Genomic DNA, 17,745 nt, shown 5'->3' on the forward strand with positions numbered 1-17,745 from the left:
TACCCCCTTCAAAAGTAATGATTTTGATATTTTTCTTAACTGGAGGCTTTTATTCATTTTGTTAATGTATTGGGTATTTCAATGAATAGGGATTTCAGTAGGATGGTTACAATGCTGGAAGGTTTCAAGCAGTTGGGTGTTGATGAGGTGGGGAGCTTCCATTGTGGAAATATTTATGCATGGATAAAAAGGTATGGAAAAAATTAAAAGTGAAAATGTACCTCTATTAATTAGTTGCAGGATGTTAAATTATAACCTAAAATTCAAAAATCAGAGTGCCTTATTAATTAAGGCTCTACTTCACAGCTCCAGGGACTGGAGTTGATTCCTAATCTGCTTCACTGCCTGTGTGGAGTTTATGTGCTCTGCCATGTTCCTGTGTGGAGTTTGCATGCTCTCCCTATTTGCCTGAGTGGAGTTTGCATGCTCTCCCTATTTGCCTGCGTGGAGTTTGCATGCTCTCCCTATTTGCCTGTGTGGAGTTTGCATGCTCTCCCTATGTGCCTGTGTGGAGTTTGCATGTTCTCCCATGTGCCTGTTTGGAGCTTGCATTCTCTCCCTATTTGCCTGCATGGAGTTTGCATGCTCTCCCTGTTTGCCTGTGTGGAGTTTGCATGTTCTCCCATGTGCCTGTGTGGAGTTTGCATGCTCTCCCTATTTGCCTGCGTGGAGTTTGCATGCTCTCCCTATGTGCATGTGTGGAGTTTGCATGCTCTCCCTATTTGCCTGCATGGAGTTTGCATTCTCTCCCTATGTGTCTATGTGGAGTTTGCATGCTCTCCCTATTTGCCTGCGTGGAGTTTGCATGCTCTCCCTATGTGCCTGTGTGGAGTTTGCATGTTCTCCCTATTTGCCTGCATGGAGTTTGCATGTTCTCCCATGTGCCTGTTTGGAGTTTACATGTTCTCCCTATTTGCCTGTGTGGAGTTTGCATGTTCTCCCATGTGCCTGTTTGGAGCTTGCATGCTCTCCCTATTTGCCTGCATGGAGTTTGCATGTTCTCCCTATTTGCCTGCGTGGAGTTTGCATGTTCTCCCATGTGCCTGTGTGGAGTTTGCATGCTCTCCCTATGTGTCTGTGTGGAGTTTGCATGCTCTCCCTATGTGCCTGTGTGGAGTTTGCATGTTCTCCCATGTGCCTGTGCAGAGTTTGCATGCTCTCCCTATTTGCCTGCATGGAGTTTGCATGCTCTCCCTATGTGCCTGTGTGGAGTTTGCATGCTCTCCCTATTTGCCTGTGTGGAGTTTGCATTCTCTCCCTATTTGCCTGCATGGAGTTTGCATGCTCTCCCTATGTGTCTGTATGGAGCTTGCATGCTCTCCCTATGTGCCTGTATGGAGCTTGCATGCTCTCCCCATGAATCTATAGGTATGCATTGTTTACTCCGTTTTCCTCTCACCTCTTAAATATATGCTGGCTGATCAGCTACTCCAAACTATCCATTAAAATGGTGTTTAGCCTTACCCTTGTGGCTCTGTTTGTGACTGAAAATGGTCTGATACAATTCAGTTCATTTACTTAATTAGCTAAAGAATGAATGCAACAAATTAAAACAGTACAGGGAATAATAAGAAAAGAAATTTGTCTTATGTCAATATTTTTTGTAACCTTGAAATTAATAATGCATGAGTCCAGGAGATAGGATGTAGATTTCCCCACAGATATTAATTAGTTTTATGATCTTTATTTTAACAGAATTTTGTAAAGGTTCATACATATGTTTTGTTACTTTTAATGCATTATATGTCCCCCAGCTTCAGTTTTCTTACTTTGATCGTGCAATGTTGTATAAATTGCCCTATATCTAGTGTGTGTGTGTGTGTGTGTGTGTGTGTGTGTGTGTGTGTGTGTGTGTGTCCGTTTGTGTTTCTAGATAGATGAGATATGCATTTGATGTATAGTAAATTTAGAAAATCAAAAAATTACTTAACTAGAGTATGTTTGGTGCACATCTAAAAAGTCACCGCCAAATTGACTGCATAACAGAAAAATCCCTCTGTTTTTAGAGTTAGTGACATATACTGGGTTTTGGACTAAACAGCTGTTCATTGGATGCTTCAGTATATTCTATTGCCTAAATATATAAATGCATCTGTGAATATACAGTGTATCATTATGCAGCAGAGAAGCATTTGATATATATTTTTTGTTATATCTCCCTATTTTCGTGTCTCCAAATCTTTTGGGTTTCTAATACCATGACAGGAATGGACCCCATTCCTAAGTCAAAGTATGATTAAAGTTCATGAAATTAGTATTGTTTCACTCTTTGATGTCAAGCAATAGTGCTCTTCGTAGCACCCGCAATGTGCCCAGTAATGACTCCTTCTGCAATTTGTACAGAGTTACATGTATTGGTAGCATATCTAAATATGATTGTAGACTATTTTGTATAAGACCAGTTGTTCCTGCTACTATTGGACCTATCTGGGTATCTTTCTTTCACATTGCTCTCATTTCTCCTCACAAATCCTGATATTTTATGACTTTTGTGTCTCTGTGTACACAGGAGGATACTGTAGTCACTGGGTGTGGCAATTTCAATGATCAATGCTATTTTTGTCTTCTTTTCTTGGCCACTATATCTGGTTTTCTAGCATCTATGTTTTGAACTGTTGGTAATGGATGATCCCATGTGATGTAGACTTCATCATTTTCTATGATGCTTTGTGGCTCATGTTTCCAGTGTTTTTCAGCCACTTCAATACCATAATGTTTGCACAATCCCCAGTGCAACAGCCTCGACACATTATCTTCCCTTTCAACATACAGTCCATCTGCCATTAGTATATTGCAGCCAGCAATGAGGTGTACAGCTGTTTCCAGTTCTGTTTTGCAAAACTTACATTTTTTTGTCTGTTTCTCCCACACGTTCAATGGACCTTATAAACCAACATTTACGTAGCCCACTATTTTGTGCTGCCAATATTAACCTTTCATCTCTTGGTTTGAATTTGCCTTTCCTTAACCATCCCTGTGTTTGTTCCTGATCAACATGAGGTTCTTCCAGAAGTTTTCTATACTCACAACTATATCTATGCATTTTCAACATTTCTTCCCTTCTCATGTGGTCCTTCACCTTATATTCTTTCTTTTGTTTTTTGGCACATTCAGTTGCTGCCTGTTTTTTATCCACTTGTGGTTTGATTTCCGTTCCTGCTTGACAGTGATATGCTTCTGCTAGATTAAGCAGGGAAGTCATCTTAGATTTATTCTCCTGATGTTGCAAAACTTTCACTACTTTTGGGTCTTGTGAGGTCAGCAGATATGTGTGGAGTCCTACGATTTCAGATCTTATAGGTTCATAGGTTCATAGGTTGGTACTAGGCTATCAGCCCTAGGGCCTCTACAAGCCTAGCCATAACAATTCCGTGGCTATTTCTTCCCACACTATTTACTTCCCTGGACTCCTGCCTAGCAGGGTGACTGACGTGATCCCTGGGGTGAATTTCCTTTCTCCCATCCAGTCATCAAGGTTCCTTTTGAAGAGGGCCAAAGAGGCACTCTGCTTGACATGTATGGGCAATCTATTCCAGAGACTGGGGAGTCTCTGGGTCAGGAACCTATCCCTCCAGCATGTTTTGTTTATTGTGATGACAAGATTTAGATCCCTAGAGCATGTGGCTCTGAGGGATTGGGATTTCTTTAAGTGTAGCATGTCCAACAGCTCTGGGTTTGACATGGCCTTGTATGTTAAGCAGAGATCGCCTCTGAGTAGACGATATGCGACAGAGTATAGCTGGAGCTTTTTAAGGCAGTCAGCATAGGGCATCTGCTTTAGGCCTGTGATTCTTTTAGTGAGGTATTTCTGCGGCCTTTCCAGTTGTTGCAGATGTCTTAAGAGGTACATACCAAATGGGGCGTTGTATTCTATAATGGGTGTAATGAGGGATGAGTACAGTGGGACAATGACCTCCTTTTTTCTGGATGAAAAGCCCTTAGTGATAAGGTGTGCCACATAGAAGGATTTCCTGACTGTTGTGGCGATGTGGTTATCGATGGTGAGACCACTGTCTCCCTGTGTCCCTAAGTCTCTTATCACACTTTCAGTGTTTAGTGTACTGCCACCTATATGGTAATTCACAGATACATGTTTTTTCCCAAAGGGGATCACTATACATTTCTTGGCATTGAGCTTGAGCCCATGGCTCTAACACCAAGCAGCTGTTTCTGTAAGGCCCTTTTGTAGAATATCCACATCATTTGGGGATTCAATAATGGCTCCCAGTTTGCAGTCATCTGCAAACTTTGTTAGCCAGAGTCCCTTAGTGTTGGCCTGTACTTCAGAGAAGTAGATGCCAAACAAGAGTGGTCCCAGGACTGAACCCTGAGGTACTCCACTTGTCACTTGTCTGGAGTTGAATTTGGAGTCGGCTACTTTTACAGTGTGGGTTCTATCAGTAAGCCAGTTAGCAACCCATTGGGTGATGTAGGGATTAATGCCCAGCTTAGTAAGTTTATCTATGATTCCAGAGTGGGGCATGGTGGCAAAGGCCTTAGCAAGGTATAGATAGGCTCTGTGGACCACCTTACCCTTGTCCATGGCTCTAGAGACTGATTCAAAGAAGTCAATCAGGTTCAGGAGACAAGATTGGCCCTTCACGAACCCAAACTGGGTGGGGTCCAGTATTTTAAGGTTGCCAATGTCTTTGTTTATAAGTTCCATAATAATACGCTCCATGGCCTTGCAGATAAGGCTTGTCAGACTGGTGGGACGGTAGTTTCCGGGATCCAAAGTGGATCCCCTTTGTGGAGTGGGATAACTGTAGCTCTGCGTCACTCAGTGGGCACGAAACCTGAGGTGAGGCTAAGATTAAACATGACACTTAGGTGAGGTGCCAGTTCATATTGTAGTTCATGTAGTACACAGCCCGGGATGTCATCTGGTCCCATTGGATGCTGTATTCTTAGCTTTGGAAAGTGCGTTTTTTTACCTGTGTGGCCATTATTACTGGAAATTGGCAATCTTCTGGTATTGAGATGGGCCATTTAGGGGGTGAGAGGGCGGTGAAGTTGGCACTGAATCGATCTGCTAGGATATTGGAAATATCCTTGGGATCAGTATATTTAATGCCATTCTGTTTTAGCTCATAGCAGATCTGAGCATTGCCATTTAGATTCTTGATATAGGTATAGAATGCCTTGTGGTTGTCTTTGGAATCTTTGGCAATTTTATTTTCGTAACTAGCTTTGGAGGATTTTATGAGGGATCTCCGTTTCTTACTGAGGCTGGTAAGGGAATTTTTTGCATCCTGGGATTTTCCTCTTTTCTGCAACAGTTTCTTCCTTTTGTTGTAAAGTTTGTTTATGGCAGGGGACCACCAGATTGGCTTCCTTTTTTGGATGAGAGCATCTTGGTTCTATTTGGGATGGCACGATTCATGCATGAGTGGATGTGCTCATGCAGTGCCTTAGTGTAGGATTCAGCAGTTGAACTTTCAGTTCCCGTCTGCATGGGTGTCATGAAGTTTGTCACTTCTGACTTGAGTAGCATGAAGTTGGCTTTGGAGAAGTTTTTTATGGAGGTTTCCTTACTGGGGGGTGGGAGTGGGATGTGGATGTTAAGGGTGATTAGCTTATGGTCAGACCTGACTAACGAGGGGGTGACTATAGGTGTGGAGCATCGATTTCCCATGTTGGTAATGACCATGTCTAGGATATTGGAGCCCCTGGTGGGACTATGGATTAGTTGATCCAGGGCAATGGAATTTATGAATTCCAAGAACCGTTGGGCAAAGGTGTTGGTACATGAGTACATGAGTAGTTTTCCCAGTTAATGGCAGGGTAGTTAAAATCCCCCAGTATTAGGGCGTTTGGTTCTAGCTTAATATTTTCCAGTATGTTTAGAAAGGTGTAGTGAGAATCTTGGGGTATGGTGGGGGATCTGTAGCAAGCTACAATTTGGATTGCAGTCTTACCTAGTGTTAGTTGCACCTGGAGAATTTCAGACACATTGTGTTGGGCAACTAGCCTGGTGGTGTGAATATCCTTGGTGAATATTGACACTCCTCCACCTTTAGTGTTTCGGTCCTGGTTTGATGGCCAAAATGTGTGGTAAGAGTTGTAGCCTGGTATTGCAGGGGTGCTCTCTAGAGCCTTGAACCAGGTCTCAGTTACTGCACAGATATCGATGTTCTCCATTTTTAGGGGTGTCTCGAGAGAGTGCATTTTGAGGTTTAGACTTCTAGCATTGAGTAGCATTACCTTCAGATTTTGCATGCTTGTATCTGTTACAGTGGTAGTTTTGTCCTTTGAACTTTGCCTAAAAAAGGCACTATAGGGGTGGCAAGAGCCTTAGCCAGTAACCTGAATCCCAGGGGCGACAGGTGTAGACCATCTCTGGCAAAGCATCGTGGTCTGTCAATCATGTCATCCCAGGGAGACAGATACTGGATCCCCTTTGAATGACACCAGAAGCTTAGCCAATTGTTGAAGTCAATCATTTTGTCCTTATATTGTGGTATCATTCTGGGTGAAGGCAGGATGCTACTCAGGGCTAAGGTCATAGCTGCCTGGGTCACATGATCCGAGAGCTCTTCCATGTCTCTTTTCATGTATTCCAGGGAGGTATGTCTCAAGTCATTCACTCCAACATGGACAATGACAGAGTCATATTTGTACTTGTTGTGGAGTGACTTGAGTGCATGCGTTATGTGGCGGATCCTGGCTCCCGACAGGCAGCTGACTGTAATTTTCTCCTTGTTCAACCTGGTGAGAGGGACATCACTGTGCTGGACTATAGAGTCACCTATGACTAAAGTGTTAGGTACATTGTCTTGCCTTAGGGGCTGTTGCTGGGTGGCACACTTGTGTTGTGATCTATGTGACACTTTGGTTGTGATTGGTGTTTGTTTGCATTTCAGCTTTAGAGGTCCTTTTTGCTTGTGCAGGTTACAGTTAAGGGCCTCTGCATATGTGGATTTAGTGTTCCTATACGTGGGTGTTGGTGGTGTGGGTTTAGAAGGGCTATGTGTTGTTTGAGGTGTAGTGTGAGTGTTAACCTTCTCCTCTTGACTGTCTAGCACAATCTTGGGTGGAGAGAGCTTTGCTTCCATTTTGGCTATGTAAGTGCATCTCTCACAGGTTGTAGTATTGGGTGGTAGGAGGAGAGGGTTGTCTGTGTACATGAGGCAATTGCTGCATTGCCCCAGTATGCCCAGATTCACCAGATGGACAGGAGAAATCACCGGAAGCTGACCCTTGGACATGCCTGGTTTTGTGCTTTTTTTTTTTTTGTAAAGTACAGGAGCTGTTTTCCCTTACCTTAGCAAGGTACTTTGCAATTATAGACTGTTTAGTGCCTACTATTAATTTCTCCTTATTAACAAGGAGAGTTGAGTGATTGTATCAGTTTAAGGCTTCCTAGTTCTTTTCAGCAGGTATTAGAGAGAGTGCTAGTCACAGGGATGCTTAAAGGTAAGATGAAAAAAAATGCACACTGCAGTGTGCACTAGAGAAGTTAGATGTGAAAGTAGGTAACTTAAGTTTTACATGTTTAAAAAGTTAAGGTTTAGTGGAGAGTTACTATTTTTAAAACAGCAAGATGGATTGAAAGGGGTCTTCACTTTTGTATTCTGGTACTATGGAATACAGTAGGATGGCCAATAAATTTAAATAGTTGAAGGGGAGGGATTTCAAAAATGATGATTTTGTGATTACTCACACAAGCCAGTGAAAGTAGAGAGGAAATGAGATATATGATCAGATTAACATAAGAGGCAGGCAACTAGAAAGACAGTGGTATTTAACAAGACAACTGTAACTGGGTGGGAAGGCGGGAAAAATTCTGCCTGACTCAGAAGAGAGAGAGCTGTGGTCTCTTATGAAGTTTTAATATGCTGTTAAAGCAGAATGCAAGTAAAACACAAGGTAAAGAAAACAAACCACAGTATTCAAAATATAGAAAGGCAATAAAGTAATACAAAAATACAAAAAATAAATGCAAACTAACCTTTCCTTCACAGCAAAGTGTAGCAGAGTCTGGATGAGCCTTTCTGTAATCAATTTCAAGGAGGCCCATCCCTCCTTCGGAATGGGGAATATATAATCTTGGTATGCACTGATTTTTATAAATCATTTGGTGAGCATGAAGCATCCTTCTTGTTCTCCTATCTAATCACTCCAAAACTGTAAGTTAGGACAGGAAGAGCAAATTGATTTATAGCTTGGATTTTGTTCCAAGATGTCAATACTGTTTTCAGGGTTAATTTAAGTCTTCTAAAGTACTCCTTATTAAGTTGCATTCACATTTGTTCATGTTTTACTGTTGATGCTTCATCAGTTCCAAAATATTTATATACTCCCTCTTGCACAAATTCTTTTATATCACATTCTTGTCTCAAACAGATGTTTTCTTGGTACTGCAGTTTTCCTGCTTTAACGTTTGCTTTTGCACATTTATCAAGACTAAACGACATCCATATCATCTGAAAACATTGTGACAACTTGCAGTTGTACTTTCAGTTTGTCATCTGATGAGCTATACAGTTTTAAATCATCAACAAAAAGATGAGAAGTCTTTACACTTTGTTGTTTTCTAGAAGCCAAATTATAGCCATAGCCTAAGTTGTTAAGTAGACAGCTTAATGGGTTAAGGGCAAGACAGAATAGCAGCGGTGACAAAGAGTCACCCTGGAATATCCCCCTTTGAATTTTTATCCCTGGGATAATAATTTGTCCTTTATCATGGCTTAATTGCAAAGTGGTCTGCCACTTTTTCATGGTCACTGTAATATAGTTGATCAATGTAGGGTGCATCTTATACATTTCTAAGCAGTCTTCTATCCATGAATGTGGGGTACTATCAAATGCTTTTTTCTAGTCAATCCATGCCATACTTAAATTCTTCCCCTTTTTACAGTTCTCCTTTGTTCCATATGACTTTCTTTTATTGCCCTTTTGTTCTACTGCCATAATTAAGTTTTCTTCTAAATGACTATAGACTCTGTTACCATAAATTCCAGTGTATAGTTTATACGCCATCAGAAGGTAAGTTATTGGTGTATAATTTTTAGGGTAGCTTGCAGGTTTGCAGGTTCACTCTTAAGTAGGAAATTGTTTTTCCTGTTGTTAGCCAGGTTGGTGTCTGTTTGGCTTGTGCATATAAATAGTTCTTACTCATGGCTATATCTTCATGCAAAGATGTTAATACTTTAGGTCTATATTAGAAAGATGAAACATCAGAACAGCGAACGCTCTTAGATCGACCCAAAATGATTGAACCTGCTAAACCTGGAAAGGCCTCAACAACGATTTTTTTCCCCTGGGAAAAACATGACTGGGCCAACACAAAAAAAAAAAAGAAATCTAAACACAAAATAAAGTGGGGGCCTTCACCCTGTGCACCCCCCTACTTAAATATATGAACTCCAAGATTGCACTACAGTGGAGGAAATGGCAAAGCCCCGACAATGGCCCAGAGATTTTTTCCCTGAGAAAAAATCGCTGTTGTGGCCATTCGATCATTTGGGGTTGATCTAAGCATGTTCGCTTTTCTGACGTTTCGTCTTTCTAATATAGACCCAATACTTTTAACCAAAAGTTAGGTACTGGGCATCTGGGCTTGGGGTTTTTCAATTTGAGGCTTTTCTTAACTTTGTTTCAATCTGTCTGGCTGTTACTTCATCCCATTTCATATCCTGTACCTTTAAACTTCTTGTTCTTTCTTTTACTTCTTCTACCCATTTAGCCTCTTTATGTTCCACAGCATCTTCATAGATACTTCTTCAAAATGTATCTATTTCTTCTTTTTTTGGTGGTCTTTCAATTCCTTTTACCTTGTTTCCCAATTTTGTATAAACTTTTTTGGGTCATCAATAAATTGCTTATTTTGTACTTTTCCTTTATATTTATGTGTGTATCTTCTAAGTTTTTTGGCCTGTGCTGAGATTTTTAGTTTATTTGTGATAGTGCATGATAGATCCTAGTGTGTTCTAATACAGTGCATTGTTTTTATCACATCTTTCTTAGTATTTGTGTTGATCTGTTCCCTCTTCTATGGTCTTCTAACAGTCAAGGCTGTAGCCAGGCATACTCTTGTACATTTTTTTCTGAGCATCATAGCAGCATGGCTTTTTTTCAGTCATAGTATGTCTACAACTGTCTAAATGAATGCCTTTAACAAAAGATGCAATATTGCTAATCTAAAAACAATATTTTTGGTAGTTTTAGGGGACCAGCTGAAAAAGCTACTTACATTTATTAAGTGCTTGGAGCGGCGGCATTTTTGAGAGATGTGCCCATTTTTAAGTGATAGGTGTTCAACGAGGCTAGCACTAAGAGCATGTGAGTACAAAATGGAATTGGCTTGCTACACCCCTGCTAACAGTGACACTTCTCGTCTTAACTGCTTTATAGTTTTCTCTATTCCATATTTCCATGACGGTATTCAATTTCTCCCCCTCCATTCCCTCACTAACCTTTGTTCTTGTGGTAGAACTTTATTAGTTATTAATTTAGCTGCACAGTAATATATCATGTTTACTTCTGTTATATCACATGAATCTCTATGAACAGTCCTGATTACTGTGTTCATTTGTTTTCTCAGGCTTCTGACTTTTTGGGTTTTATTAACCTTCTTCAGTCTATTTCTCTCATTGACCTTGATATATCTGTCTATGTCTATTAAATCAAGCAACTCTTGTCTTAGCTCATTTTTTTTCCAAACTGAGGGCACATCCCTTGTTTTCCATTTCCTGCGGGCATTCTATAGAAGGTTCTATAGCATCTTCCTGTGGCACATTCTCTTCAATTTCATCCTGTGCCATCCATTGCTCTGTCATATGGGAACTCACTGGCCTATCACTCCACACTTGACTGCACCAGAGCTTCCACAGTTTCCTGTTCCTTCCCTTGCTGTCTAGTTTCAAGTGAACTTTTATTCTAGTTTCCTGTGGAAGGCTCCAAATTACCTTCATATGGCACCTGACTAACTGCTTCCTGTTCCACTGGTTTTCCCTTAATTGGGATATCCATTGCTCTATCCTTTTGTGGGGCTTTCTGAATTAGATTTTCTATACTGAATCCTTCACTTTGCAGGTACTCCATAACCTTAATTTCTATTTATTTAACTTCTCCATTACTAATATCCTTTTCTATTTTTCCTCTTTGTTTTCTTGATTTTTGTATTGTAAAGTTTTCCTTGTCTGAATTCCTTTGCCTGTATTTCTCTTGCCAATGGTCTGTACACTCACCTCTCTCTAGGCAGGAGATACAGAAGCCTGCATTGTAAGACCACCAGACTAAATAACAGTTTCTTTCCACTCTCCATTAGACTATTGAACTCTTGGGAAAAATGAACCATGAGTCTGTCGAAACACTCAACCACTTATGTTACATAAGTAGCCTATCAACTGGCTTATTTTATGGAAGTGCAATAACCAAGAGGAGTACTAAGGTAGCTCACCTACCACACTGAAGGACAGTAAAGTGCAATATACAAACTGTGCAATAATTCAGTCTAATCATAGATATGCTGCTATTGTTTCAATTTTACTTTGACAATATTACCTTCATATAGTTCCTTGTCTTCCTTGTCTCCTGTTCTGGGATGGGTGTGGGTCACTGCTGTCCTACTTTACATACTAATTGCTACTTATTAGATTTCTACTGTGATATTTTATTAATTTTCACTGCCTATATGTGCAACTATTTCCTGCATTGAGAATGAAGCATTGTAATTTTGTTCAGCTACACTTCTGTGTAGTTCTGAATGACAATAAAGTTTTCTTTGACTTCTTTGACTCTTCAAATATCTTTGGTGCTGCACTTTTTATATTGGTTAGTTTTGCTTTCTCCTTTGCATAAACTTTAGACCATATTAAATCTCTTTCTTTCCCATGTCCATATTTCTTCTGCAGATGTCTCCTAATCTTCCTGTTTCTCCTTACTTTGGGAACTCATTCCATCATGCTGTGATGTAACCTGTGTTAGACCTTCCACACCAAATCCTTCATTTCACAGCTAATCCATAACTTCAACTTCTGTTTTTTTAACTTCTACTTTACTAATCTTCTTTTCTATGTTCCATCTTTGTGATATTGTTTTTTTTATTGTGAAATTTTCAATATCCGGATGCTTTTGCCTGTATTTCTCTTCAAATATCTTTGGTGCTGCTCTTTTTGTATTAATTTGGCTTTCTCCTTTGCATAAATATTGACCATATCAAATATCTCTTTCTTTCTCATGTCCATATTTCTTACTTATACTTTTCAAATATCTCTTGGTTTTATTGTTTATATTTTTGCACTTCCTGAGATGCTTCTTTTTCCAAATGGATCAATGTTTCTGGATCTACATATTGTTTTTCACAAATCTGTTGTATTAATGAACACAAATTTTCATTTGAAGCTTCTGACAGTTTTTCTTTTAGAAGTATTTTTCTTTCCTTTAATTTCTCTCTTAATCGTTTTGTATAGCTTATGTCTGGAAATTCTGGGCTTTTTACATAATAGTAATAATACGTAATTTCTTTCTTATCCTCAATAGTCCACTCTATCATCTTTATGGCTCTTCTTTGGCCTATCAGTTTTTGTGATTTTTGTGGACTGATACTTCCTTCTACAACAGGGGTGCCATCCCCATATATATATATATATATATATATATATATATATATATATATATATATATATACATGCATCTGTGAATATACAGTGTATCCTTAAGTAGCAGAGAAGCATTTGATATATATTTTTTGTTATATCCCCACATTGTATGTTGTTTGATGTTTTGATGGATAAGAAGAACTTCACTGAAAGAATCTGTAAACACAGGAAACTTGTTTAGCACCTACTCTTATTTTCACAGGGTAGACCTTATTTGGGCAGTTTATACTGTGAGGAGAAAAGCATAAAAGTGGTAAAATTTGGAGATAATTATAATATTATATCTGAAACGCCCTATTATGACATGAAAGTATTTAAGAAATTGCATTGCTAAAATATCGAGGCTTAGTTAAAAAAAAGGGAGAAGTAATTCTTAGTGGCTATGGAAGTTCACTCCCCGCAGAATCTGCTTTTTCCTTAATAATTAAAAAATGTGCCACTGTGGATAGTGGGAGAGAATACCAACTGTCTAAAATAAATTTCCTTATAATAGGTTTTATTTATTTATCTGCCCACATTAGCTATTAATGTGTTTATTTATTTACAATTCCTTACCAAAATAATATAACTGAGTATAAAATTATTTTTTTGCAGAGACCTGAGGAGGAAAACTCCATTTCTTACTGTAATATAGTACAAATTATGTATATTGGACTGCTTGAACATCAAGGCATTATTTGAAGAGACTGAAGGATATCTACATTATTATACACCATAAGTAATTATCTGCAGACTCTTAAGAAAGAAACATTTTTTTCCTCAGTTTGCCTCTGGTAGTTGCTGATCAGCTATACTTCATGATTGCTTGGTCAATCATTCCCTGTCACTGGAGAGTGTCGTCTGAGAGAGGGTGTTATTCAGGCAGATATCAGAGGTGGTCTGATTTTTGTTCTTTTACCCTAATCCCTCTGTCAATACATGAGGAGTAGGCTACAGGCAGCTATGAAGTGATCTGACTTTTCTGGGCAGTACCTTTATTTTTCTAAAGACATACTCCAATCAGGCATCCCCACTCCTGGCTGTGTTGTCCTGGCTGGTTCTACCAGGGGCAACCTTATAATCGTGCTCCCCCCCACATGCACAGCAACCCTCACTTCTCTCTCTCTCTCTCTCTTTCTGAAGGAGGTAAGAAGGCTTCTTCCTTCATTCCTCTGTTCATTCCTTCTGGCTCCTCCAGGACCAGGGCTGTTATTCGAACCCCGGTTACCTGGGCCATAGTGAAAGCTATAGCCCTCTGTACTTCATAGTTGAGTTAGGAGATATAGTTTGTATTACAGAAATACAACTGAGTTTAATTATCTCGTGGTGTACTTAATCTTGAGCAAAACTGGTCTGAAGACGCCCCAGTCTAACATCAAATCTGAGTTTTACCTTAACAGGTTTAAAAACCGAGCAAATTTAAATGGTGTTCTTAGGTGACAATCATCTTTCTCATTCCAACAAAGTTAACTCCACTGAGACTGCTGTCTTATTCTCAGTAAGGTCCTGCTTGCATAACTATTTCCATTTAAATGCTATATAGAACCATTTCCTTTCATACATCATATGGAATTAGAACCCATGGTGCTCTGCTTTTCAGATACCATGGTATGTTCATATTGTTTAATGAACCACTAACAGTAAAAGCTTGAGCCAGATCACTCACTGGGCAATGAGTGATTATTAATATTCTTGGATATTATCATCATATCTGTAAAGTATGCATTCACAGTGGTACATTTTATAAGCAGATATAGTAGCAAAATCTGTATTAATCAAGAATGGGGATAGTTAATGGTGCTTGTACAATACACAACAATGCCAGGTACAATCACAAAGCTTTCTTTGATTGGATTTCTGATAATTTTAAATGGATAGCAGGTCTTCTCATATTCCACATGGACGTTAAAGGAGGGAAAGTATACAAGCAAAAGAATCAGATTGACCACTTTTATTCAACCTCCAGATCATGACATCGAGAGTTAGTCATCTGTGGGGACAGTCTGAAAGAAGTAGAAATGTTATGGGGGTGATGTACATATCCATTAGTTACGTATTATGGAGGAGTGCATACTTTACATGATCTAATCTATATGAATGACTCAGTTTATATTTTTGTGAAGATCATGTTCCTATCAGAGCGCATATATGACACAGCAGAAGCACTGCAAACCATGCATAACTATATAATTTTGCATGTGTTGCAGCACAGTTTGTCCAGGCATGGTCACATCACAAGCAATGTTAACCATGCATGACTGTATAATTGTGCATTGCCATGGTACCATGTGTTGAGGCATGATCCATTAATGTATACTTCAATGTCCCCCTTCAAACTGCAGGAAGACAAAAACTGAGTGAACCAAAGATGAATAATTTGTACCAAAGACCAAACAAATTTGCAATCTATCATTCACAAAACATTCCCTGTTCCTACCCTTTCCCAAAGTACAGGAGACTCATATAGCATTAAAGTGGATTCACTCATAAACTCAAAAGGAGCAACAACTGATAAGGAAAAATAAGAAACATAATTCATCATGAAATATATTGGGCTGAGCCTGAAATTGGTCAGTATTTATCAGTACAGTACTCAGGTAAACAAATATAAATACAGATAAATATTTTCCTCTAATGTCACCATTTCTTGGCAATATTCTATAAACCTATAGGCATGCACATCCTGATAAAACTTCAGATTTTGTGGAAATTACAGTGATACACTCTGATATTTTGCAGACTGAGTGTGACAGAATATAATGTGAGGATTAACAAAACTACTCTGTGCTTTATAACGAGTTGTCATCATCAGAGTCTCAGGTTTTAAAATGGTCCTGATGCCTTACATGTGTTATATATCTGCTAGAGGTTGTTATGCAATGTTAGTAGCCAGCCCTTTTAAAAGACCTTTCAAATGCAAGATTTAGTCATTATATTAATATACTGTTTACATGCTCAAAGATGATTTACAGACAAGAAGTGGGACACCCCCTATGAAGGCCCATAGGCATCAATGCTAGATCACATTTCTGTCTTTGTCTTAATTTTCTCATTTCAGTTTAAATTCTTTTAAAAACAATCCTTAAAGAATTGTGGAGGAGAATTTATTCTAGAATCTTAAGTGTTTGACTACAAATATACGGTCTCTGCATTTATAACTTTTAATAATTCCAATGATCCAAGGTATTTATGAAGATTCAGGTCTTTCGTTGTCGCCTCACAGTTAGACGTTGCTCGTTCGATTCTCAGTTAGAGCATCTTCTGTGTGGCGATATGCGTGAACGGACATTCCTTCGTTGAAGGTTGTGCATTAGGCCCGGCAAGCCAGCACGTAAAACTCTACTGCCAATCATTAGCGGACCGGAGTTCCGCTGTGGCGACCCCTAACTGGAAAAAGCCGAAAGATACAAACAAACAGGTCTTTCACTGACATTATTTCAGAAAAAAATGTGTTTTTGGTAGCTATATCAACCAGACTCATTTCCTTGTAATAACTTTATGTTGCAGAATGTAGTTAACAAGCAGAGAATCCACCAAGCTGTGTGAGATATTATAACCACCCCACCAAAAAAAAAAAAAGAAAAGCAATAGTCTGAAAGTTTATTATGAATCCTATATTTGAGTGATTAATAAAGCAAACTACTAAGGATTAACCCAAATGTGGATCTCTTTAGAATAATGCCAAATACTTGTGAGGGGCACTGGCTATCTGGAATTTAGAATGCAGCTTTTCTTTCCTTTGACCTTTCCATGATTTAGATTAAGGAGTTTTTGAAAAATCAGTCAATGTTAAAAGCAATACAACCTAAAAAATCCAGGGATCTTAACAGTTACATAGCAGTTACTTTGTACTCTGCCCTGCCTTCATCTTAAGTATCTGCTCACTGCGGGCAGAGAATTTTATCTTAATCATATTAACGAGAAACAAAGCATTTCAGACTCAGGAAAAGGTCATTTGCCAATGTGCCAGGATTTATGTGTAGCTTACTGCCTGCATTTATTAGAACACTATTAAATATGACACACAGCTTGAGAAGTATAACCCAAGGCTATTGTTAATAAATGTGTTTTTTCAGTTTTTGTTGACCTGTTGAGTTGCTTCCAAGTGCATAGGTGACTGTTTTCAGATATGATCTAAGAGATTTCTAGAGAGTGGTTTCATAATACAAAGGATATTACTGGTATAAACATCACTCAGTAAGACATTAAAAGAAACAATGTAAAAGCAAACGCAACATGTTTTGCTTTATTTGTTACTTATTTATTTTTCTTTGTTTACCAGGAAGTTCCAACTGGGGTTTATCCATTTTCAATGCAGGCCCAGGGAAAAAAATGCTCCACATATTAGGCAAGTACATTTAAAGACAAAAAAAATGACATTTTATAAAATACATTGGGCCGGATTTACGAAAGCTTGCACAGAGTACAAGAAGAATGTAGGAGCTCACAGCGGTAATATGTCGGCCGCACGAGCCAGGTACAGCCGGCAGGGGCACGCACGAGAGCTGCTAAAGCTACTCTTGCATGGACAGCGTCATGCTATGCAAATTACCTCATTTGTTGCTGTAAGCTATGCAAATGAGGTAAATTTGCAATCCAGGAAACACTAACCTGTCTGTGGAAGATTAGTGTTATCTGCAGAAATGTACTCCGTTGGTAACGGAGTACCGTTCTGCAAATAGCTAAACTGAGCTATGACAGCTCCAAATAAAGGATGCTTACAGTTGAGAAAGCATGCCAATGGCCAAATATATGTCCATTGGCATTTATAAATGTTTAAAATTATTAAAAATCTAACTTTTTTTTCCCCCGAGCTTCGATGTTTAAGCATAGCGCAGCACCGTGCAAACGTGCGGCACTTTAAAAAACAAGAAAATTATTTAAAAATAGGCAAAAATAGGCATTTTCACTAAAAAGCTTATCCTGCCATGCAGGTGAATGGCAGGCTGAAGACAACATGGCCACTGAATAGTGGTTGCTAAGGGGGGGGAAGCTCAGTGTGAGAGATGTAACCATGCATTAGTAGGCAATCCTATGCAAATGAGGATAAGGACAGTGAATCCCAATTTTCCCCAGCATGTGAGCCATGTCCCAAGAGTGCAAGTGTAGGAGTAGGTGAGTAGTAGAGTAGAATATAGGTGACTTCGTGAGGGGCTATGTC

Source organism: Protopterus annectens, chromosome 7.part0 (assembly GCF_019279795.1).
Source record: "Protopterus annectens isolate FY-2018-M chromosome 7.part0, PAN1.0, whole genome shotgun sequence".
NCBI lineage: Eukaryota > Metazoa > Chordata > Ceratodontiformes > Protopteridae > Protopterus > Protopterus annectens.